The sequence below is a fragment of the Pituophis catenifer genome, unplaced genomic scaffold, assembly GCF_029215685.1.
Source record: "Pituophis catenifer annectens isolate HBS135680 unplaced genomic scaffold, rPitCat1.0.hap2 SCAF_17, whole genome shotgun sequence".
Lineage (NCBI taxonomy): Eukaryota > Metazoa > Chordata > Lepidosauria > Squamata > Colubridae > Pituophis > Pituophis catenifer.
The window spans coordinates 12,450,870-12,475,201 of record NW_027256897.1 but is presented as its reverse complement, the minus strand read 5'-3'; the positions used below and the strand labels follow the sequence as shown (position 1 = coordinate 12,475,201).

Below are 24,332 nucleotides of genomic sequence, written 5' to 3'. Positions count from 1 at the left end.
TACATTCAAGGCTTCTTTGAGGCTGGGAATAAAGACAGCGACCTCTCCCCTTCCTTCCAGCGGGGAGAGGAAGCGGGTCTTGATGCCAGGGAGCACCTGGACTGGGGGGGAGACCCAGCTGCAACCCCCCTTCTCCCCCCAGGAGGAAAGGGGACCACCAGGAGATGCCCAGGTGGCTGCAGGCTTAGAGGGGCGGGGTAGGGAGCAGCTCCCGGGAGGCAAAAAGGGCTCCGGGACACGAAAGCCGAGGCCGGCGAGGGAAACCTCCGCCCATTCCCCTCCATTGCAGCCCCTTTGGGAATCCCCCATTCGCCCTCCCCATTCCGAAAAGCCGGGCGGCTGGGAGGGGGCGGAGGGGCGGGGCCAGCGGCGCAGGGGAGGAGCCAAGCGAGGGGAGGGACCCAGACGGGAGGAAAGCCAGGAAGGCGGCCGCTGCAGAGTCGAGCACGGGGCGTGGTTACGCGGCGCCCACCAATGGGATGGCGTAGAAGCTGCCCCGATGCAAATGAGCGCGAAGTGGCGGGAAAAGCGCTTTTATCCCGACTTCCGTAATCGGATCAAAAGAGCAGAGTTACAGGGGGCGGTGCCAGGAGGAAGAGGCGGAGCTGGGCCGAAAGGGGAGGAAGGCCGCTCTGGCCCACACTTTCGGAATTACAGAAGCCACGGGAAAACTTTCGATTCGGTTGCGCATGCGTCCTGATGCAGGTAGGACGCCGGGAGTCACAGTCCGGGAGGGTCCTCAGGAGAAGGGAGGCCTGGGTGGGAGGGGGGAGGAGAGGCCGGGGCGCCCGAGGCCTCGTTTGGCGGGCAGACGCTGGGAGGGAGGCCCGTGGGAGGTGGGGGCTTGGGCCTGGGCCTCCCCTGAGGGAAGGGGACGCAGCCGTGACCCTCTTCTCTTTCTCCCCTGCAGGAGGACGGAGGATGGCGGCGGATGCAGGAAAGAGGCACCGCCCGAGAGGAGGTGGAGGAGAGCAGGCCCCGCGGAGCAGCCCTGCCCTGTCCCAGCGCGGCTTCTCCGGGAGATGGTGGGGAAAGGCCGGGGGGCTCCGGGGCTGCAGGAGGGATGAGCCCAGGGGGAGCCCGGGAAAGGCAGCTGCCTGGAGAGCGAAGCATGGAGGAAGAAACGGGCAGAGACCCCGAGACGGGCCTGGAGGGCGGAGGCTCCTTCGGAAAACCCCGAAAGCCCCCAAGAATCCAGGAGGAAGCAAAGGAACATCAGTGCCCAGAATGCAAAAAATCCTTCAAAAGAAAGGACTTGCTTAAAGGCCATCTAAAAATCCACACAGGAGGAAAACTTCACAAGTGCCTGGTGTGTGGAAACAACTTCAGTCGGAGGACCAACCTTTATAGACATCAAAGACTCTATTTGAAGAAATGCCTGGAGGGCGAAGGCTCCTTTGGAAGACCCCGAAAGCCCCAAAAGATCCAGCAGGAAGCAAAGGAATATCAGTGCCCGGAATGTTGGAAAACCTTCAAAAATAATGAAAATCTGGAAAACCATCTCAGGATCCACTCAAGAAAGAATCCATTTGAATGCCTGGAGTGTGGAAAGAGCTTCAACTGTAGGAACAACTTTAATAGACATCAAAGGATCCACTCAGGAGAAAAACCTTATAAGTGCTTGGAGTGTGGAAAGATGTTCAATGACTTGGGAAATCTTTATCGACATCAAAGGATCCACTGGAGAGAGAAGCCAGATAAGGGTGGAGAGTCCTTCGGAAGTCCCCAAAGAATCCTGGAGGGAGGAAAGAAATGTCAGTGCCCAGAATGTGGAAAAACCTTCAAAAGAAGCTACCTTTTTAAAGTCCATCTAATAATCCACACAGGAGAAAAACCTTATAAATGCTTTGAGTGTGGAAGGAGCTTCTCTCACAAGAGCAGCCATGATCGACATCAAAGAATCCACACAGGAGAAAAACCTTATAAATGCTTTGAGTGTGGAAAGAGCTTTAGTCAGACGAGCAGCCTTTATGCACACCAAACGATCCACTCAGGAGAAAAACGTTATAAGTGCCTGAAGTGTGGAAAGAACTTTGGCCATATCAGCAACCTTTATAAACATCAAATGATCCACTGGCGAGAGAAGCTGAATAAATGTCTGAAGGGTGGAGAGTCCTTCGGAAGACCCTGGAATCCCCAAGGGATCCAGGAGGAAGGAAAGACATACCAGTGCCCGGAATGTCAAAAATCCTTCAAAAAAAATCACCATCTTCAAAGCCACCTAATTATTCACACAGGAGAAAAACCTCATAAGTGCCTGGAGTGTGGAAAGAGCTTCAGTCTAAGGAGCAACCTTTATAAACATCAAAGAATCCACTCCGGAGAGAAGCCATATGAATGCCTGGAGTGTGGAAAGAGCTTCAGTCAGTTGGGAAACCTTTATACCCATCAAAGAATCCACTCGGGAGAGAAGCCATATGAATGCCTGGAGTGTGGAAAGAGCTACAGACAGTTGGGAAACCTTTATAACCATCAAAGAATCCACTCCGGAGAGAAGCCATATGAATGCTTGGAGTGTGGAAAGTGCTTCAGTCAGTTGGGAAACCTTTATACCCATCAAAGAATCCACTTGGGAGAGAAGCCATACGAATGCCTTGAGTGTTGAAAGAGATTCAGTCTGAGGAGCAACCTTTATAAATATCAAAGAATCCACACAGGAGAAAAACCATATAAATACCTGGTGTGGAAAGAGCTCTAGTGATCCTCTATAAACATCAAAGGATCCATTTACAAAAACAGTACAAATGCGGGGAATGTGAAAAATCCTTCAAAAATAATAATCATCTTCAAAGACATCTAAGCATCCACACTGGAGAAAAACCACATAAATGCCTGGAGTGTGGGAGGAGCTTCAATCTGAGGGGAAACCTTTATAAATATCAAAGGATCCATTGCAGAGAGAAGCCATATGAATGCCTGGAGGGTGGGTGGAGGGTCCTTCGGAAGACCAGGGAGTCCCCAAAGGATCCAGGAGGTAGAAAGGAAATATCAATGCCCAGAATGTGAAAAATCCTTCAGAGCAAATGACCATCTTCAAAGCCACCTAAGAATCCACACAGGAGAGGAACCCTACAGATGCTTGGAGTGTGGAAAGAGCTCTACTGAGCGTGGAGGCATCCATCGGCACCAAATAATTCACGTGGGAGAAAAATGATAAACATGCCTGAGTGAGAAGATCTTCAGTCACAGTGTGTATCTCAGGCATTGAATTGAATGGTGTATTCAATTTGGTCAAGTGTGAATAAACACGCTAGGAATTTGTCCCAAGTGCACAAGCTCTTAGGGTTAATAACATTAATAAATGACTTTTTCAATTGTACATACAAGATGTTTCAACTGGCTGAAATTATACCTTTTCACAACAGAATTACAGGACTCATGATGCCATTTCCCATGTGAACGTTCTCTTTTTAATGCAATGCTCATTTCAATGCTTGTGCTTAATATGGGACGTTCCTTTCCATGTGTCTGATGTAACTGTAATTGAGCAGGATGATTTCTTCCATGCAATAAAAAAAAATCTGATTTAAATAAAAAAAATATGTTAAATTAAAAAAATCTTTTATCCATTCTGATTTCTTCCACACAATCAACTCTTGTTCTGTACCCTTTCTATTGTGTGGAGTATAAAATGAAACTCGATTCTGTGTCCTGGATTCCCTCTTTTCATTAAGGGAAATCTCTTATCCTCTAATAAATTGTCTTTAAATGGTCCACCCACTCGGTGTCTAATTGAAGCAAGAGTTTTCCCTGGCTGAATCTAGGGCTAATCTGGTCTTCATTGTTGTGCATGTAAAGGAGCTGCTGCCTGCCATTCTTTGATACAATCTCTATGGGTTTCCCAAATACCCCTACCATGTAAGACCATCCCCAAGCATCTGAAGCTCTCAGTTGGATTCCCTGAATGGTCCCCTTGTCTTCCAGCAGAAACAGCTACAAGGGACTCTAAGGCCAACGAAGCTTTGTGAGATACGAGCCATATTTTAAAAAGGCCTCCACCCTTCTAGCCTTAAACACCTAGAAAACCCAGGCGCTGGGAGATTAGAGAATGAGAAGTTGGCATGGATTGGCACCCGACTTTTGTTTTTGTTTTTATATTCAGTGTTTTGTGTTTTAATGTGTTGGGATAGTTTTTAAAATGGCTTTTGGGGAGCTGCAGTGAGTTGACTGAAAGATGGGCAGTTATAAGAATGTTTTAAATATATAAGACCCGTTAGGGACCTCTTCAATCTCCCACTACCCTGTTTCCAGGGGTGAAATGCTCCCTGTTTGGACCAGATTGCCTGATCCGGTAGCGATGGTGGTGGGTGGTTCGGAGAACCGGTAGCAAAAATCCCTGTGCCCTCCCCCCACCATGCCCAGCTGAGTTGCACGATCATCAGACGCTTTTTTTTTTAACTTTTAAAAGCATTTTTTGTACAACCTCTTCCGATGAACAAATGCTTTTAAAAGTTTTTAAAAAAAGCCTCTGATGATCGCATGGCTCAGCTGGGATAATCAGAGGCTTTTCAAAGCATTTTTTTCTGCAACCTCTTGGCCAAAGATCAGCCGAGGCTTTTCAAAGCATTAGAAAAAATGCTTTGAAAAGTTTAAAAAAAAAAACAGTTGGCCACGCCCACCCAGTCACATTAACCCCCCCCCACCAAGCCACGCCCACAGCACCGGTAGTAACAAATTTTACATTTCAACCCTGCCTCTTTCCCTGAAAATTAGACGTCCCCAAAAATATTAAACCGCATGCGTAGCTGGTCTCCGCTATTTTCCTCTGATTAGGGTTAGGAAGACGGAGCTGGAAATCAGGAAAGACGGCAAGAGGAGCCCCGCCTTGTGCCCCGCGCCCCAGAAGACCTCCCCGAAAATAAGGCCAAGCGCCTATTTTGGGGTTCAAAAAAATATAAGGGTCTTATTTTCGGGGAAACACAGCAGGTGCCAAGGCTAGGTGTTTCCAAGTTGTCAGGATAGTTAAAGTCCCCCATTTCTATGCTTCCTGTTAATCAGCTAAATGCTTAGCCAAAGGTGCCTGTAGTTCCTTTGATTGTGTAGTGCGTAGTATACACCTATGGCAACCTCATTCCCTTTTCCTTTCATATGAACCCAACTTCATTCAAAGAGGTTTTCTTCTTTTCTTTTTTGAATGTCTGCAAAGGTGCAGCTGTTTAAGTGCAACTCGACCTCCTTTTCTATTACGTCTGTTTTGAAAAATTTCTGGGTTTCATCCCACCGTGTTTCACTAATGGCAACAGTGTCATATTTGCTCCCATTGTACTAAGAGTATCTGACGTAAGGAGGATATAAACATATGAACACAATGTCTTCCATTCCACAAAGTGATGCTATCAAAAACTTAATCAATGATCAGAACAACATGGATGTGCACTAGAAAAAACATGGCTAATAACTTTTGCCTTAGTAGCAATAGCACTTAAACTTATATACCGCTATACAGCCCTCTCAAAGCGGTTTACAGAATCAGCATATTGCCCCCAACAATCTGGTTCCTCATTTTGCTGAACTCGGAAGGATGGAGAATTGAACTGTCAAACTGCTGGCAATCAGCAGAATTAGCCTGCCATACGGAATTCTGACCATTGCGCCACCATGGCTTAAAGAACTTAAATGCTGCAGAATTGAATTCCTTGCCTGGGCGTGAAAGAACTCCTCATTGTTGGAAATAGACTGGTGGCCCTACTCGCAAATAAAAGTAAGATACAGAAAAGACCAAGAGAAAGAAGGAATAGATTTAAAACAAAATCAATTAGACAAACTATTAGAATCAAAAGAAGGGAAGCTAATCTCAAAAATTTACAAATATTTACTCGAATTCGATCTGGCAGAAGAGTTGGTCAAAGGGCAGATGGTAGCCTGGGCGAGGAACATAGGGCATAATATACAATTAGAAGATTGGGAAAGAGCTTGGGAAGATAATTATAGAATGACAAAATCGGTACCATACAAAGAAAATCATTATAAAATGTGGTACCGATGGTATCTGCCACCCGCAAGGTTAGCAAAAATGTATCCAAATGTGAACCCGGTTTGCTGGAAATGTAAAAAAGCACAGGGAACTTTTTACCATGCTTGGTGGCTTTGCCCAAAAATCAAAAAATATTGGAACAAAATAAAAACATGGATAATAGAAATAACAAATCACGAAATTGAATTAACACCTGAAGTCTTTTTACTCGGCATGATCAATAAAAATATTAGGAAGGACATAAAATACCTAATACTCCATATTATAACAGCGGCAAGATTAGCATTGGCACAACTCTGGAAAATTGACCGTTTGCCAACTGATCAGGAAGTAATACAGAAAATCTATGTATGCGCAGAGATGGATAAATTAACCCTAAAATTACAGGATAAGGAAGATTCAAATTATTTTAAAATATGGAATAGCTGGTACCAGTGGATAAGTCAGAGAGAGGGAATGCTTAGAGATGAAAGTTAGGAGAAATCAATGTAAATAAACAACTGCACTGTCAGAGAGATATAGAAGGAAATATAGTCACTGTGTGTATATATATATATATATGTATAACATTAGAAAGTAGTTGATAGAGGAAATTGAGCACTATATATGTATAGTATATGTACTTGTAATTTGTGTGTTTGATTAAGAAAAACTTGTTCAGTTTTTCTTATAATTGTTTTAAATGTCTTTTTTTTAAATATGAATAAAGTTTGTTTAAAATTTAAAAAAAAAAAAAAAGAACTCCTCATTGTTTATTATAACCTTCATTTTTGTTTTTCATGCTGCTGCTTCTTGCTGGAAGATCCTTGTGAGGCTCAGTAGCCGAATAATGTCCTGTTGCTTGGGGTGCACCATAAGGAGGTTAGCCTACCCTGCACCCCACTTGGACAGCAATTGGAGAAGACTTTGAAATTGAGAAAGCATGGTACCAGGAATGGGCAACTTTTAACTCAGGTCTGTTTAATGCAGTGTCTGATCCAGTACAATGGACCTCTGCCTTTGATATTCTAAGCACAAACTGGACAGAACCAAGGTTGGTGCAGGTTTATTATTTATTTATTAGTTTATTATTTATTTATTTATTTATTAGAGTCTCCGGAGACTCAGGGCAGCTTACAATGCATTATAGCAATAGCCTTCACATTTATTTATTTATTTATTTATTTATTATTCAAATTTCTATACCACCCTTCTCCTTTCGGACTCAGGGCGGTGAACAGCCAAAATAAAACATTTATACATAAAGTACAATTAAAAATAGATTTAAAATAATTAAATTATTATATACATAATTATTATAATTATACAATTATAATTATATACATAAATACTTATGTATATACCTGCTTAGTAGGGTTTTCGTCCCCCCCAAGCGGTGTTCTTTTTTATACAAAGTCAGCTTGTTGCCCCCATAATCCGGGTCCTCATTTTACCTACCTCAGAAGGATGGAAGGCTGAGTCAACCTTGAGCCTGGTGAGATTTGAACTCGCAGTAATTGCAGGCAGCTGGCAGCTAAATGCTACTTTAACAGCACTTTGGTCCGTTGCACCACCAAGGCTCCTTTTAGTCCACTGCACCACAACAAGGTTCCAGGATTGGAGCTGATATTAACTGTGGTTTTCGAAAGACTTCCAAAGTTTACATCATATTGCGACAGACTGCTCCCTCGGAAGGTTCCCGGGATCTCTGCCAGAAGGACCGCATTTTGAGGGTTCTGCTGTCCAAAGGCTAAATGATCCAGATATCCGGCCATAGGCTTAGCCACTCCAGGAAGCGCTCAGGACGTAATTTTATTCACAATTATATTCATTCATATTGTGTGGTTTTTAAATAATTGTTCTGGTGTTTTATATTTTGATACACATTTCGTATGCTGCTTTTATGTTGGGTTTGTTTTTTGCACTAATGCTGCCTTCTACCACGCCATACAAAATAAATAACTTCTACGGGTTTTTGGAATGTTAGTGCTCTTCAAAACCATACCCAGGTATTTGAAACACTAAACTTGTCAATTGGGTTCTCTCAGTGGTCCGCTTAGTGTCAGATGACTTTTTGGGAAAGGTAGATAACATAATCTAAAGGCTCAAATAGAGCCCACACTTCAGTGGCCTGCCCCAGACCTCCCGCACACTGAGACATCCTGGCCACTGCTTCTGGCCCCACTCGGTCCCCAAAGGCCTTAGGCCTGCTTTCCTGTCCTCCTGGGTTCCCATGGCCTCATCCCCATCTGCCCGTCATTACTCATTTTTATTTATTTATATCCCACTTTTATTATTTTTGCAAGGCGGTGAACATACCCAACACATTTTTTTCCTCATTTTCCTGCAAGGACCCTGCGTGGTGAGTTGGGCTGAGACGGAGTGGTGGCTCAGACCAGGTGGCTTCCATGGCCAAGGTGTATTAGAACTCGGCGTCTCTTGCTCTCCAGCCTGGTCCCTTAACTACTAGACCAAACTGGCAGTAGATCCCTTCAGGAAGGAGCCGTTCCAATGCCTGGCCTTCGTACAAAGAGGCTTCGTGCTGCTGTCCTGAAAGCGGGCACCATTCTGAGAACAGCCGCAATGATTTGTGTCAACTCCAAAACGGCAGCCACTTCAGGGACACCACGGCTTCCATTATATAGAGAAGCTGAGGGCCAAAGCAGCTGCTCTCTTCAAACATCCTCCTCTATTGGGATTCTGGAGATCGTATTCAGGAAGGAGAGCAGGCTCAATCGCCCCTTGGACTTCCTGGACTTGCTCTGGAAGTGGGCGCCATTTTTTAGCAGCCACAATTCCCTAATCAAGGAGCTATCAAGGATCCCATCCTTCCCCCCAAACACTGGCAGGTGTATATATATAAACAGAGAGAACCCAAGACTTGCTAGCAGTGACGAGGTTACCTACTTGGTTCATGGAACCTGCAAAAGCCAACCAAGTTCGGAGAGCACCAAGGACCCCACGATTCAACCCTGAGCTACAGGTACACAGCTAGTCCTTGACTTACAACCATTCATCTAGCCATTATTCAAAGATACCACATGGAAATTGAGTTACAGCCGGTCCTCGCACTTAACGACGGTCACAGCATTCCCCGCAATCACGTAAAAATTCCAGCGCATGTATTTACGATGGTTGCAGTGACTCTCAGGATTCCCTTAATGACTGCTACGATTTGCTTTACAAATCGCTTAACTTCCTTCCATAGACCCAATTGTAGTTCTGAAGATGACCTGTATTGGAGATCTCCAATTCTATAATGGGGTACGTAGAGTATCTAACTGAATTCTGACACGTCGTATAGAGAGTAAGGAAGAGTGGTGCAGTGGCCGCGAGGTGGAACTCTCGCCTCACGATCAAGAAGCTGGGAGTTCGATCCTAGTGTGACAACCTTGTGTTGTCCAGAAAATTGGGCCTTAGCTTGGTGTCGAAGCCGATTGAATGCCAAACACAAGGTGTGACACAAGAATATACTTTTATTTTGCTACTGTAACGTCCCAAAATATACTTGAGTCACCAGAATGCCAAAGAGAGAGACTCAAGACGAGGCTTGCAAAAAAAAGCAGATTTTATTTATGGCCAAAAACAAAATACTGGGTGGGACTATATCCGGAACATACAGATACAATGCATGCGAGGAGATAGCCACCCCTTGGGGAAGGTATGGCGTCCTTTTACACCCTCAGAGACATCAGCTTAGTACCCAATTCTGGCCTCCTAGTTTAGCTTTGTGTATTCCTTGTTGCCCTGCAAGGGAATAGAAGCCTCCCAATTAGCCTTCTCTCTTCCTTTGTTCTCCCAATTGCTCATTTGGCCCCCTGCTTCTGCAAGGAAGGAGCTTATTGAGATCAAAGGTGTAAGTTAGAGCTGAAGTGTAAATTATCCCTTGGATGATGATGTCTGCAGTTCCAGCTGAGATACCTACCATGCTCTTAGATGGCAGGAGAAAAACAGGAAGAAGATGGATATGGGTTCAGACCAAATGGCAGGAACAAATGTTTGACAAATACCAGAGACATTACAGAGGCCTAATAACAGAATGTGTTTCTTACAGGAGATACATAAAGGCATAATATATGCGATACAAATACAAAAGCATATATGTATTACAGGAACCTAATGGTTACAGTATCTTGTATACCAGTATATCATATTCTAATATTATTTATTATATCCTTATTATTGTTTCCTTTCACTACTAATATAGAAGGACCCTGCTTTGAAAGCCGCCAAGGCCCAGATTAGTTTTATAGCAATTGTTATATTGAAAGGTGAATCACCGCCTTGCCCTCACCCTAATAATATGGATTGGTTACCTGGATTACCCCCACCCGGAATTTTTATGCTTGCTATGCGAAATTGCTAAATCTCACTCCACCGGTTGCCTACCCCAGGTGATGGGTGTCTTGCCACGTTTCTACTTTCATCTTCTAGCTGTGTAGCTTTGGGGCTTTTCTTGTAAGCAAGATCCAACATCCTGGCTAAGTAGTTTCTGAGAGGTAAGATCTTTGCTTCTGGGGAAGTCGGAAAATAATTGCAAGAGAGTCGAAGGGTCCAGAATGAGAAGGGAGGTTGGCCCAGGTAAGCACCCAGGAAGGTGGACTGAACTTTGACTATGCTCAGGTACCATGGAAAGAATTCCACAAAAGGAAAATAAGAGATAAACTACCCAGAAGTTCCTAAACAAAATGGAGGGGGGGGGGAAGTGCATTCTGAAATCATTTGATCTTCTTTCCTTAATGATTTGTCCCGCCACCCCCTCCCACAATGCAGGTGTCCCACAACAACAAAAGTTTTCTAAACATTTGCAAAGTGCCAGGAGTCTCCGGGGATCAGGTGGCCAGTAAATTCAAATCACAATCATTATAATTCAGGGAAGGATCTCTACATTCAAGGCTTCTTTGAGGCTGGGAATAAAGACAGCGACCTCTCCCCTTCCTTCCAGCGGGGAGAGAAGCGGGTCTTGATGCCAGGGAGCACCTGGACTGGGGGGGAGACCCAGCTGCAACCCCCCTTCTCCCCCCAGGAGGAAAGGGGACCACCAGGAGATGCCCAGGTGGCTGCAGGCGTAGAGGGGCGGGGTAGGGAGCAGCTCCCGGGAGGCAGGAAAGGCTCCGGGACACGAAAGCCGAGGCCGGCGAGGGAAACCTCCGCCCATTCCCCTCCATTGCAGCCCCTTTGGGAATCCCCCATTCGCCCCCCCCCCAATTCCGAAAAGACGAGCGGCTGGGGGGGGGTTGGAGGGGCGGAGCCAGCGGTGCAGGGGAGGAGCCAAGCGAGGGGAGGAACCGAGACGGGAGGAAAGTCAGGAAGGCGGCCGCTGCAGAGTCAAATACGGGGCGTGGCTACGCGACGCCCGCCAATGAGATGGCGTAGAAGCTGCCCCGATGCAAATGAACGCGAGACGGCGGGAAAAGCGCTTTCATCCCGACTTCCGTAATCGGATCAAAACAGCCGAGCTACAGGGGGCGGTGCCAGGAGGAAGAGGCGGAGCCTGGCCGAAAGGAAGGGAGGAAGGCCGCTCTGGCCCACACTTTCGGAATTACAGAGGCAACGGAAAAACTTTTTCGATTCGGTTGCGCATGCGTCCTGATGCAGGTAGGACGCCGGGGACGCCGGGAGTCGCAGTCCGGGAGGATTCTCAGGAGAAGGGAGGCCTGCGGGGGGGAGGAGAGGCCGGGGCGCCCGAGGCCTTGTCTGGTGGGCAGACGCTGGGAGGGAGGCCCGTGGGAGGTGGGGGCTTGGGCCTGGGCCTCCCCTGAGGGAAGGGGACGCAGCCGTGACCCTCTTCTCTTTCTCCCCTGCAGGAGGACCGAGGATGGCGGCGGATGCAGGAAAGAGGCGCCGCCCAGGAGGAGGAGGAGGAGGAGGAGAACGGGCCCCGCGGAGCAGCCCTGCCCAGTCCCAGCGTGGCTTCCCCGGGAGATGGCGGGGAAAGGCCGGGGGGCTCTGGGGCTGCAGGAGGGAGGATCCCAGGGGGAGCCCGGAAAAAGCGGCTGCCTGGAGAGCGAAGCGGGGAGGAGGAAACGGGCGGAGACCCCGAGACGGGCCTGGAGGGCGGAGGCTCCTTCGGAAGACCCCGAAAGCCCCCAAGGATCCAGGAGGAAGCAAAGGAACATCAGTGCCCAGAATGCAAAAAATCCTTCAAAAGAACCGACTATCTGGAAAGCCATCTAAGAATCCACACAGGAGAAAAACCTTATAAGTGCCTGGAGTGTGGAAAGAGCTTCAGAGCAGCAGCCTTTATAAACATCAAAAGATCCACTCAGGAGAAAAACCTCACAAGTGCCTGGAGTGTGGAAAGAGCTTCAGTCAGAGCAGCAGTCTTTATAAACATCAAAAGATCCACTCAGGAGAAAAACCTCACAAGTGCCTGGAGTGTGGAAAGAGCTTCAGTCGGAGGAGCAACCTTTATACACATCAAAGGATCCACACAAGAGAGAAACCTCATAAATGCCTTGAGTGTGGAAAGAGCTTCAGTCAGAGGGGACATCTTTATATACATCAAAGGATCCACACAGGAGAGAAACCTCATAAATGCCTGGAGTGTGGAAAGAGCTTCAGTCAGAGGGGACATCTTTATATACATCAAAGGATCCACACAAGAGAGAAACCTCATAAATGCCTTGAGTGTGGAAAGAGCTTCAGTCAGAAGGGACATCTTTATATACATCAAAGGATCCACACAGGAGAGAAACCTCATAAATGCCTTGAGTGTGGAAAGAGATTCAGTCTGAGGGGAAATCTTTATACACATGAAAGAATCCACTCGGGAGAGAAACCTCACAAGTGCCTGGAGTGTGGAAAAAGCTTCAGTCAGAGGAGCAACCTTTATGCACATCAAAGGATCCACTCAGGAGAAAAACCTCATAAGTGCCTGGAGTGTGGAAAGAGCTTCAGTCAGAGGAGCACCCTTTATACACATCAAAGGAGCCACTCAGGAGAAAAACCTCATAAGTGCCTGGAATGTGGAAAGAGCTTCAGTCAGAGGAGCACCCTTTATACACATCAAAGGAGCCACTCAGGAGAAAAACCTCATAAGTGCCTGGAGTGTGGAAAGAACTTCAGTCAGAGGAGCACCCTTTATAAACATCAAAGGAGGCACTCAGGAGAAAAACCGCATAAGTGCCTGGAGTGTGGAAAGAGCTTCAGTCAGAGGAGCAACCTTTATGAACATCAAAGGAGCCACTCAGGAGAAAAACCTCATAAGTGCTTGGAGTGTGGAAAGAACTTCAGTCAGAGGAGCAACCTTTATACACATCAAAGGAGCCACTCAGGAGAAAAACCTTATAAGTGCCTGGAGTGTGGAAAGAGCTTCAGTCAGAGGAGCAACCTTTATACACATCAAAGGAGCCACTCAGGAGAAAAACCTCATAAGTGCCTGGAGTGTGGAAAGAGCTTCAGTCATAGGAGCAACCTTTATACACATCAAAGGAGCCACTCAGGAGAAAAACCTCATAAGTGCCTGGAGTGTGGAAACAGCTTCAGTCAGAGGAGCAACCTTTATACACATCAAAGGAGCCACTCAGGAGAAAAACCTTATAAGTGCCTGGAGTGTGGAAAGAGCTTCAGTCGGAGGGGACACCTTTATAGACATCAAAGGAGCCACTCAGGAGAAAAACCTCATACATGCCTGGATTGTGGAAAGAGATTCAGTCAGAGGAGCAACCTTTATGAACATCAAAGGAGCCACTCAGGAGAAAAACCTTATAAGTGCCTGGAGTGTGGAAAGAGCTTCAGTCGGAGGAGCGACCTTTATAAACATCAAAGGATCCACTCAGGAGAAAAACCTCACAAGTGCCTGAAGTGTGGAAAGAGCTTCAGTCTGAGGAGCAACCTTTATAAACATCAAAGGAGCCACTCAGGAGAAAAACCGCATAAGTGCCTGGAGTGTGGAAAGAACTTCAGTCAGAGGAGCTCCCTTTATAGACATCAAAGGATCCATTGGGGAGAGAAACCAAAGAAATGCCTGGAGGGCGGAGGCTCCTTTGGAAGACCCCAAAAGCCCAGAAGGATCCCGGAGGGAGGAAGGGAACCTCAGTGCCGGAAGGAATCCACATAGGAGAGACACCACTTAAATGCTTTGAGTGTGGAAAAAGCTTCAAGTATAGGAACAGCTTTAATAGTCATCAAAGTATCCATTCCGGAGAGAAGCCATACTAATGCCTTGAGTGTGGAAAGAGATTCAGTCTGAATGAATATCTTTATAGACATCAAAGGATTTACTGGAAAGAGAAACTGAATAAGTGCCTGGAGGGTGGAGGGTCCTTAGGAAGACCCAGGAATCTCCAAAGGATCCAGGAGGGAGGAAAGAAATACGAATGCCCAGAATGTGAAAAATCCTTCAAAAGAAATGTAGATCTTCAAAGGCATTTAAGGATCCACACAGGAGAGAAACCATTTAAATGCCTCAAGTGTGGAAAGAGCTTTAGTACGAGAGGAATTCTGTATAGACATGAAAAGATTCACAGGAGAAAAACCACCTGCATCAAAGAATCCACTCAGGAGAGAAACCAATGCCTCGATTGTGGAAAGAGCTTTATTGAACATAGTAGCTTCTGTCGACACCAAAGAATTCACAGAGGAGAAAAATTATAAACATGAGTGTGAGAAGACCTTCAGAATGAATCCCAGCAATTGAATTGAATTTGCATGTTTTAATTTCATCAAGTGTAAAGAGGCACATAAGGAATTTGTCCTGAGTGCAGCAACTCTCGGTGTATCTACAAAGCAACAGAACAATGATATTTCTGATAATTATAATTCCAAGAAGAGGGTTGAGTAAAAGAGATATTAAGAAGGATGAATAATAACAGCCAAATAATGGACTTTCCCAGGCTGAATAATAATGGACTTTCAATTTTACATGCTAGATGTTTCACTGGCTAATGTGGTACCTTTTCACCATAGACTCTTGTGACTCGTGATGCCATTTCCCGAGTGAACGTTCTCCTTTTAAGGCAATGCTCTTTTCAGTGGTTATACTTAATATTATGGGATGTTACTGTCCATGTCTCTGATATAGCTGTAACTGAGCAGAATGATTTCTTCAAGGAAATCAACCCTTGTTTTGTACTTTTTTTATTGTGTGGAGTATAAAATGAAACCCGATTCTGTGTCCTGGATTTCTTCTTTTCATTCAGGGAAATCTCTTAATACTCTTAATAAGGTGCCTTTAAATGGACATCCCACCTGTTGCCTAATTCACCTGTGCTTTGGGTGAATCTAGGGCTAATTTAGCCTTTATTATTGTGGGTGTGTAAGAGCTGCTCCCTGTCATTGTTTGATATAATCTATATGGGTTTTCCAAATATCAATACCATGTAAGACCCTCCCCAGACATCTGAAACTCCTGTCAATTGGATTCTCTCAATGGTCTCCTTGTCTTCCAGCAGAAACCGCTACAAGAGATCCCTAAATCCCGATTGGGATGTTGCCATTCTGGATCGCGGGGGGTAGGTGGGCTGGAGGAGGCTTGGGTACATCTCTCACTTTATAACCCTTTTTCTGCCTATCCTGTACTTTATTTTCTTTCTGGGCCCAGGGATTGAGACAGGTGTAAATAGATGGTCAGTTGACCTGTGCAGGAGTGGAGGTGAGAAAAACTATTTGTACTGCATTTTCCAAGTTCCTCATAATGATTTCTCTCAAAATGGAATCAACTGTAGATTTAAAATCAACACGGGCTACATGCAGAAATTTTGTCCCTGCCGTTTTAATTTGTTTCAGTTAGATAGAAGAAATTTACTTGTAAATCAAAATTTGCCCCCTGGGTCAGTTTCAAGTGATTTCACAGTAAATTGAGATTATTTGGTGAAACAATACCCCTACTTTTGGCATAGTTCATTCCCCTTTTCCCCATGGCCACCCTCAGCCCATTATGCCCATCAATCACTTCTGTTCATTTTGTCTGGGTTTTGTAATAAAATTTTCTTTTATTTTTTAAACGCAAACAAACATACAATGCATCTTTTCCGAACAGAATATTGGCCCGGTTCTAGATCTATACAGCTTTTTGTTCACCTTTAACACCATTTTAACAAGAAATGTTTAAATGCGGGCTACCCAAGATTGACTTGGATCTTTCTTCCTGGTTTCCGTATTTGTGTGGTACTTTCAAAACTCCAGTCTTTTGAAGTGATATTCTATGGTGAAAAAAATCAGGAGTTGGGTTGCATGCTGCAGCTCCTGAAAGCATCTGCCTTTTCATAAAATGCGTTGGTTGCAATAGATGCTCCCCAACTCCTGATTCTTTTGCCTTTTGAACGTCTCAGAAAGTTTGGAAAACCTCTCAGGAAACGCCAAAGTCTCCAGTGTGTTTTCAGTCCTCTTTCTAGTCTGGTCTCTTTGCTGCCGCCCAGAACTGTCCTCAACTGCAGACCAAGACCACAGAAAAGGTCCCTATTGGGAAGGGAGACTCAAATAACCCCACGGTCCTAGACAGAGAAAATTATAATTTTTTAAGAGCAGCTGTCATGTCTGTCCTCAGCGGCTCCTCCTCTTACCCGCTGTTAACTTACCGACTGTCCCATTTTCCTGTGCGCTGCTCCCACTATCCATGCATGGGTTAATCCTTCAGTGCTTGGCAAACAACTGAGTGAAAACAAGGCTTTTCCTCCCCTTTCCGGCTCCCAAGCCACGCCTCTGGTCCCATGATCCCCCAGTCTTCACTCAGTTGCTGGCAAACACTGTAGTGATTTTGGGAGCTCCACAGTTTTCCAGGAAGGTATAGTACCTCTGTGGGGATAGTCCTCCCTTTTGTTTCCTAGTTTCTTTAATCTTCCCTTTCCTTAGGGCGTCTAGGCTTTTTAGTTAATTTTGAATAGATTTTTTTGTTGTTTTTTCGCGGCTCTTTTTCTTTAACAGATTACTACTACACGTGCATCAGAAGAAGGGGGGGAGCGGAGCTAAGCTACTCACGCCGCTAGCTCGGCTGGCTTACTTTTAAAAGGCAGCTCCTTTCCCGCCTTGGTGCCGCCGCTCTCGTTCGTGCTCCCCAGCTGACCGGCAGGCTCACGACAGCATCTCGCCCCTTTCGCTCACCACGCGCCACGCTCACCAAGCGGTTTTCGCGCTAATCAGCTGGGCGTCGGGGCCGGAGCCTCAGACCACGTGGCGCAGACCGCAGCGCTACTTTGGGAGCCGCGCTTCGCCGGAAGGGCACCGGACAGAAGCGCGAAGAGGAGGAGCGCCGAAACGCAAGCAGCCTGCCCCTGCACTACGGAAAAGGCTTGCAAGGGGAAACGCGCGGCGTTTGGCGGACCCTCGGGCCGCCATTGTGAGTCCGTCGCTGAAGACTGGCACAGTGGGTGATCGCACCACGTGCCAGCGCCATTTTGACGGACCCTCGGGCTGCCATTTTGGCAAGAGCCTTAAGCCTACGCCTCCCTCCACCACCAGGGAGCCGGCTACAAACCCCCCCTCCATCACTCCACGTCTGAGGGCGTTTTTTTCTTCTGGGGAGAAGGCTCAGCGCAGCTCCAGGCCGGCCCAATCGTCGCAGAAGCGGCAATGTCTCGCTCCCCCCCGTCTTCGGATATGGAGCTGGAGCTCACCCCCCCCACGCAAAACCTCAAAGGGGGGGAAAAAGAAATCCAAGAGGAGACACGAGAGCGCAACCAGCAGAGCCGCATCAGAAGACTCCCTACCCATCCGGGACAGGGACGCCCTAAGGAGGCACAATGCACTCGAGCGGCAGTGGGAGAGAGCGCACAGGGCGATTTCAGGAGCCCCAGCCAGAGAGTCTGGGCCCTTGGGACCAGCACAGGCCCCCCCAGGGGACATAGAGCTGGGACTTACTTCAGTGGCTGACATTGCAGTCACGCCAAGAACCCCAGATGTGACCAGACTGGGACACACGACCCCCCCGTCTAGAGTCAGGCCCAGGGACCGGACCGGAGGCCGCAATGACTCCTTCTCCAGCCCAACTACTTCGGGCCAGGGAGGCAACCCCCACCCCTTCAAGGGCAGACCAGCAGCCCCGGGGAGGCAGGGGTGACAGCCCCAATGGATTTCCAGGCCATGTTCTCGGCCTTTTCGTCCTTCCTCACAGCAAGCATGCAGCAGGCTTCCCAGACAAAGGTACAAGCCGCACCGGCCCAGGCACGGCAGCATCACCCGCAACCCCATCCTCACCCAGATCAAGGGCAGGACTCGTCGTCTGAAGAATCAGACCAAGCGGAGGAGGGGCCTGAGGAGATGGAGCTATCGGAAGACGAGGGCCTGGCACTGGACACCCCGGCGTTTACAGGCCTCTTTCGCCCGGCGCTATTCAAGTCTCTACTCCATAAGGCGCGGCTCACAACCAACCTCGGAGTTCCAGGGGACGTCGCAACTACCACCCCGCAGACAGCAGGTCCTCATGACGCACTTTTCCAATCATCAAAGCCACAAAAGGACTTCAACCCTTGCCCTCAGCTCTTTACGGAGGTCATCCAGAACCCCTGGGCGCAGCCGGCCTCCCTGGCAACGCCCAGCAGCCTGGAGAGGAAACTCTACTGCTCAGCCCCGGAATTGGAGGACCTCCTGGCGCTGCCCTCAGTAGACCAACCAGTGGCAACGCTATCCTCTAACTCCTTGGTCTCCACCGACCCGCTAGACACTCAAAGCAGAGGAGAAGAGAATGGAGGGGGCTTTCTGCAAGGCTCATCAGGCAGCAGGCTGGGCAATCAGATCCGCGACCGCATCATCTTTCTTCAACAGAGCGTCCCTCATTTGGCTCTGGCACCTCCAGGACAGACTCCCACCTGAGGACACTACGCTGCATCAAGATCTTAACAAGATAATAGCTGCCACTGAATACACAGCCGACAGCTCTCTGAACTCAGCCAAGTTCGCTTCTAGGGCTCTGGCCTCAACCCTTACCACTAGGAGGCTGTTCTGGCTTAGGCCATGGAAAGCCGACTTTAAAGCCAAGTGGAAGCTGACCACTTCCCCATACAAAGCGCCAGAGTTGTTCGGAACAGCGCTGGAACCCCTACTGGTCGAGGGGAAAGACAAGAGGAAGATCCTTCCCTCAACATACCGGCGCCAGGAGCGCAGATACACGCCTTACCCGCTCCAGCAGCCCTTTCGTGCCAGCGCCGGACCCAGGGGGTCCTTCTCTCATCGCTCCCAATACCAGGGAGGAGACAGATTTCACGACAGGCAGCAGTTCTGAGAGCGAGGACGACAACAGCAGCCTAAGCGCAACTTCCGTGGAGCCGGCCCTAAGCCCGCCAGAAGGGGAAAATGACTCCGGGCCCACGGGACCCATAGGGGGCAGGCTCATCCTCTTTCATCCACAATGGGCCAGCTCGACTTCGGACTCCTGGGTAAGGCGTACGATCTCTTCAGGATTATCCATCGAATTTTCCGGTCAACCGCCCCACCGGTTCGTCCATTGCCCAGCCCCTCGATCCTCGGAGCTTCAGGACTTAATGTCACAGGAGATTGCCCACCTCTTGGAGGTCAAAGCCATAGAGCCGGTCCCGCACAGCCAGCGGGGCTCAGGTTTCTACTCAACCCTTTTTGGAGGGCCATACTCAATCTAAAGCGTCTGAACCTGTCCGTTCAATACCGCAGGTTCAAGATGCACTCCCTCAAGTCCATCTTAGCGGGGGTGAGACAGGGCGACTTCCTTCAGTCGGTCGACCTCAAGGAGGCTTATCTCCACGTGCCCATTCACCCGCATCACCATCGGTACCTGAGGTTCGAGTATGCGGGCCAGCATTACCAATATCGCGCGATGCCATTCGGACTCTCGTCGGGCCCCCGCACCTTTACCAAGCTGGTAGCGGTGGTGGCAGCCAGGCTCCGAGCCGTCCCGATCCGGGTGCTCTGTTACCTGGACGACATTCTGGTCCTGTCGTCCTCGCCCGACCAGGCCTCCAGAGACATGAAGATGGTGATGAAGGCCTTCCAGGATCACGGTTTCACCATAAACTTTGCAAAGAGTCAGCTTCAGCCCACCACCAGGCTCCTTCACCTAGGGGCGGTGATAGATTCGTCCAGCGGCCAAGTGTTCCTATCACCGGACAGAGTCCAGAGCATCCGAACTCTGATCCTGCAGACCCTGACGGGGAGGAGAGCTGCCCTGTTCCACCTCTCAAGTCTCCTCGGCAAGATGGTATCCTGCTTCGGCATCGTACCGTGGGCACGCAGACATTCGAGACCCTTGCAGTGGTTCCTCCTTCCCTTCCAGCGAGCGGGAAGGGCCAACTCCAAAAAGCAAGTTCACCTCACTCCCCAGGTCCGCCGGTCTCTCAGGTGGTGGACATCGCCATCGCTCCTCAAGGGGTCCAGCTTCCTAGAGCCGGACCGTCTGATACCACCGACGCCAGCCTTCGGGGGTGGGGAGCCCATCTCCACAACCTAGTCACGCAAGGACAGTGGTTGCTTCAAGAACGGCAATGCAGCATCAATCTCCTAGAGCTTCGGGCGATCAAACTGGCACTGCGCAACTTCCAGCCGACGGTGCATCACATCCTAATCCTGACCGACAACATCTCGGCCAAAGCGCACGTCAACAGGGAGGGGGGCACGAGGTCTCGTACCCTGATGCGGGAGGCCACAGACCTGTTCAGCTGGGCAGAGAGACACCTACTCTCGATCAGAGCAGATCACATTTCGGGCGCGACCAATGTGAGGGCGGACTGGCTGAGCCGCGAAACAATAGATCAAGCGGAATGGCAGCTCCACCCTCAGCTGTTTCAAGAACTCGCCTCGTGCTTCGGAAGCCCGGCAGTAGACCTCTTCGCAACTCCGGCCAACGCTCAACTTCCCCGCTTCATATCTCGCTACCCGACACCACAAGCGGAGGACCACGATGCGCTACGCTGCAGGTGGCCCAAAGGTCTCCTGTACGCATTTCCACCAGTCCCACTGCTCCCGCGCCTCATTCGAAAGCTACTGGCAGAAAAAGCAGACCTACTCCTGGTAGCCCCGAACTGGCCCCGGAGACCATGGTTCGCCGACCTGGTGGCACTATCTGTGGAACAGCCATGGGTGATCCCACCACAGCAGCTAGTTCTGTGTCAAGGAGCAGTCACGCACCCAGAGCCCCAGTGGCTGCAATTAGCCGTTTGGCATTTGAACGGGTCATCCTGAAGAAGGATAACTTGCCAGACGAGGTAGTTGCCATTATCCAGGCGGCCAGGCGGCCGTCTACGACCCGCATCTACGAGTCTTCATGGCAGGCATTCTGTCGCTGGAGTGCCCACCAGCATATCGACCCCACGTCAGCGACTATTCGGGACATTTTGCGGTTCCTACAAGCTGGCCTAGAAAAAGGTCTGGCCCCTGCCACCCTACGAAGACAGACAGCGGCATTGTCCACAGTCATCACATGCCCGCCGTACCAATCCCTCGCGCACCACCCGCGCATCAAGAAGTTTCTGCATGGGGCCACCAACCTGCGACCCCCCACAGTACACCGTTACCCTTCATGGGATTTACCTCTTGTGTTGCGGGCACTGACCGGGCCCCCATTCAAGCCCCTAGACTCGAGCTCTCTTAAGTACCTATCACTTAAGGTGACCTTCCTGCTGGCGATCACCTCGTGCAAGGAGGGTCTCAGAACTAGCAGCTCTTTCAGTCCGCAAGGATCTATGTATCTTCCACGATTCAACCGTGACGCTACGCCTGGATCCCGCCTTTATCCCGAAGGTCAACTCGTGGTTCCACCGAGCCCAGGAGCTCATCCTGCCAGATTTCTGCCCTTCACCTCGTGACCTCAGAGAAAAGAGGTGGCACACTCTAGACGTTCGACACGCCGTCCGCACTTACATTCGACGTACCGCTCCCTTCCGTCGTACGGAGGGTCTCCTGGTCTCCTTCAACCCGAAGTCCATGGGTCAGAAGATATCAGCAGCCACGGTCAGCAGATGGATCAAGGCTTGCATCGCCCTGGCATATGACCTGACCTCCACACCGGGTCCCGGCAAGATCCTACCGCACTCGACTCGCAGCGCAGCCACCACGGCGGCCTGGGCCACCCAAGTCTCGGTCGTGGACATCTGCAGAGCTGCGACGTGGTCGTCCCTCACACCGTTCATCCGCCACTACAAGATCGATGTGTTCAACTCAGCTGAGGCATCGTTTGGGCGCAGAGTACTGCAGAAAGTGTTGACGGAGGAGGACTCTGGAGGCAGTCAGCTTCCCACCCAGGGAGTTTAGGCTTGGGTATATCCCATGCATGGATAGTGGGAGCAGCGCACAGGAAAATGGACGTTGTCTTACCTGAACGTCCCTTTTCTGGGCGCTGCGTACACTATCCATATCCCGCCCGTTAGGGCTGCCTGCCCCCTGTTCATGACTGAGACCAGTTCTTTTTCCATTACGTTGATTTGAGTTAATAAAGTTGAGTTTATAAGTTACTCTTAGTGTGGATTCTTGTCTGCTGCGCCTTCGTTCAGACTGGGGGATCATGGGACCAGAGGCGTGGCTTGGGAGCCGGAAAGGGGAGGAAAAGCCTTTTGTTTTCACTCAGTTGTTTGCCAAGCACTGAAGGATTAACCCATGCATGGATAGTGTACGCAGCGCCCAGAAAAGGGACGTTCAGGTAAGACAACGTCCATTCAGTGATGAAAACCAAAAATGTTCCCTACCGGTTCTGTTGGGTGTGGCTTGGTGGGCGTGGCTTGGTGGTCATGTGACCGGGTGGGCGTGGCCAATTTGACACACTTTACTCACTGTTAGAGCCAGGGGATGTCATGGATGGAGTAAAATGTGGTGAAACTCACTTAACAATGCTCTTGCTTAGCCACCATAATTTTGGGCTCGATTGTGGTCATAAGTCCAGGACCATCTCTGCCTTCCTCTGCATGGCAGCCTTGTCCTACCCCTTTCTGGCAATTTTTCTCTCTGTTAGAGGCACCAAAATAATCCAGACGATGTCAGGTTTCCTGCTGCAGCAGGGGGTTGGACCAGATGACCTCCGAGATCCCTTCCACCCCTAGATTGCTGGGCTGTTTCAGTGTCTTCTGAAGCCAAGTCTGCTGTCAGGGTTTGTGGTGCTTCCTTCCTCTTCTTTCTCTCTCTTTCTCTTTCTCTCCCTTCCTTCCTTCCTCTTTCTTTCCTTCTTTTTCTTTCTTCCCTGTCTTCCTCCCTCTCTCCCTCTTTCTTTCTTTCTTTTTTCTCTTTCTCTTTCTTTCTTGTCTCTTTGTCTCTCTTTTCTCTCTCCCTTTCTTTTTCTTTCTCTTTTTCTTTCTTGTCTGTCTTTTCTCTCCCTCCCTCTTTCTTTCTTTCTTTTTTCTCTTTCTCTTTCTTTCTTGTCTCTTTCTCTCTCTTTTCTCTCTCCCTTTCTTTTTCTTTCTCTTTTTCTTTCTTGTCTGTCTTTTCTCTCCCTCCCTCTTTCTTTCTTTCTCTCTCCCTCTTCCTTTCTCCCTTCCTCTTTCTTTATCTTTCTCTCCCTTCCTCTTTCTTTCTTTCTTTCTTTCTTTCTTTCTTTCTTTCTTGTCTCTCTCTATCTCTCCCTTCCTCTTACTTTCTCTCTTTCTCATTTTTGTCTCTTTTCTCTCTCTCTCTCCCTTCCTTTTTCTTTTTTCTTTCTTGTTTCTCTCTCTTCCTCTCCTTTCTTTTTTCTTGTCTCTTTTCTCTCCCTCCCTCTTTCTTTCTTTCTTACTTTCTCTTTCTTGCCTCTTTCTCTCTTTTCTCTCTCTTCCTCTTTCTCTTTCTTTCTTTCTTTCTTTCTCTCTTTCTTCTTTCAGTGGCGGGAGAGCCAAGAAAGTGCATCCCCCGTCATGGGCTGGATGGGGGCTGCGGGACATGACCACCGCCTTCACCTCTGCCGGAAGGCAGTCGTCCTAAGAGCCTCCCCATATCCCCCAGAGGCGGCTCCTCAGCCGAGTGCAGCAGGTCTCCCGCCCACCCTCTGCCACCAGCATCGGGCTTACCTTCTAAACCAGCGGTTCTCAACCTGGGGGTCGCGACCCCTTTGGGGGTCGAACGGCCATTTCACAGGGGTTGCCAAAGCCCTCTCTCGCCCCCCCCCCCACGCCTTCCCTCACCCTCACCCTCTGCCTCTGTTGGATCGCCTGGTTGCCGTTCGCTTACCCCGCCCACTCCCAATTTATTGCTGCCTCCAGAGTCCCAGCTGATGACTAGAGGGAAAAAAAAAACTGTTTAAATTCATGCCGCCGGGCTTCAAAGGGCCGCCCTACAACATCAGTGTTAAAAGAAAACAAATGAGAAGATCGGTGCCTGCAAAAATAGAAAAAACAGCCTCTTTCAGCTTCAGCAGAGGTTAATTAGCATAAATTGATTAGCTCCCCCCCATCTCAGCTGATTTGCTCTCAGCTGTTTTGTGCAGGCTCCTTTGCAAGCTCTTGTTTTCCAAGCTGCAAAACAGTGCTGGAGCAATTTTTTTTTCCCCTAGCTAAAACGAAACTGAAAGGGTCTT

At 48.7% G+C, this 24,332-nt stretch overlaps 1 pseudogene; it reads left to right on the top strand.

The window, feature by feature from the left end:
- The first annotated feature begins 632 nt into the window (after positions 1 to 632).
- Positions 633 to 14,975, top strand: LOC139325818 (zinc finger protein 721-like; annotated as a pseudogene).
- The last annotated feature ends 9,357 nt before the right edge of the window (positions 14,976 to 24,332 follow it).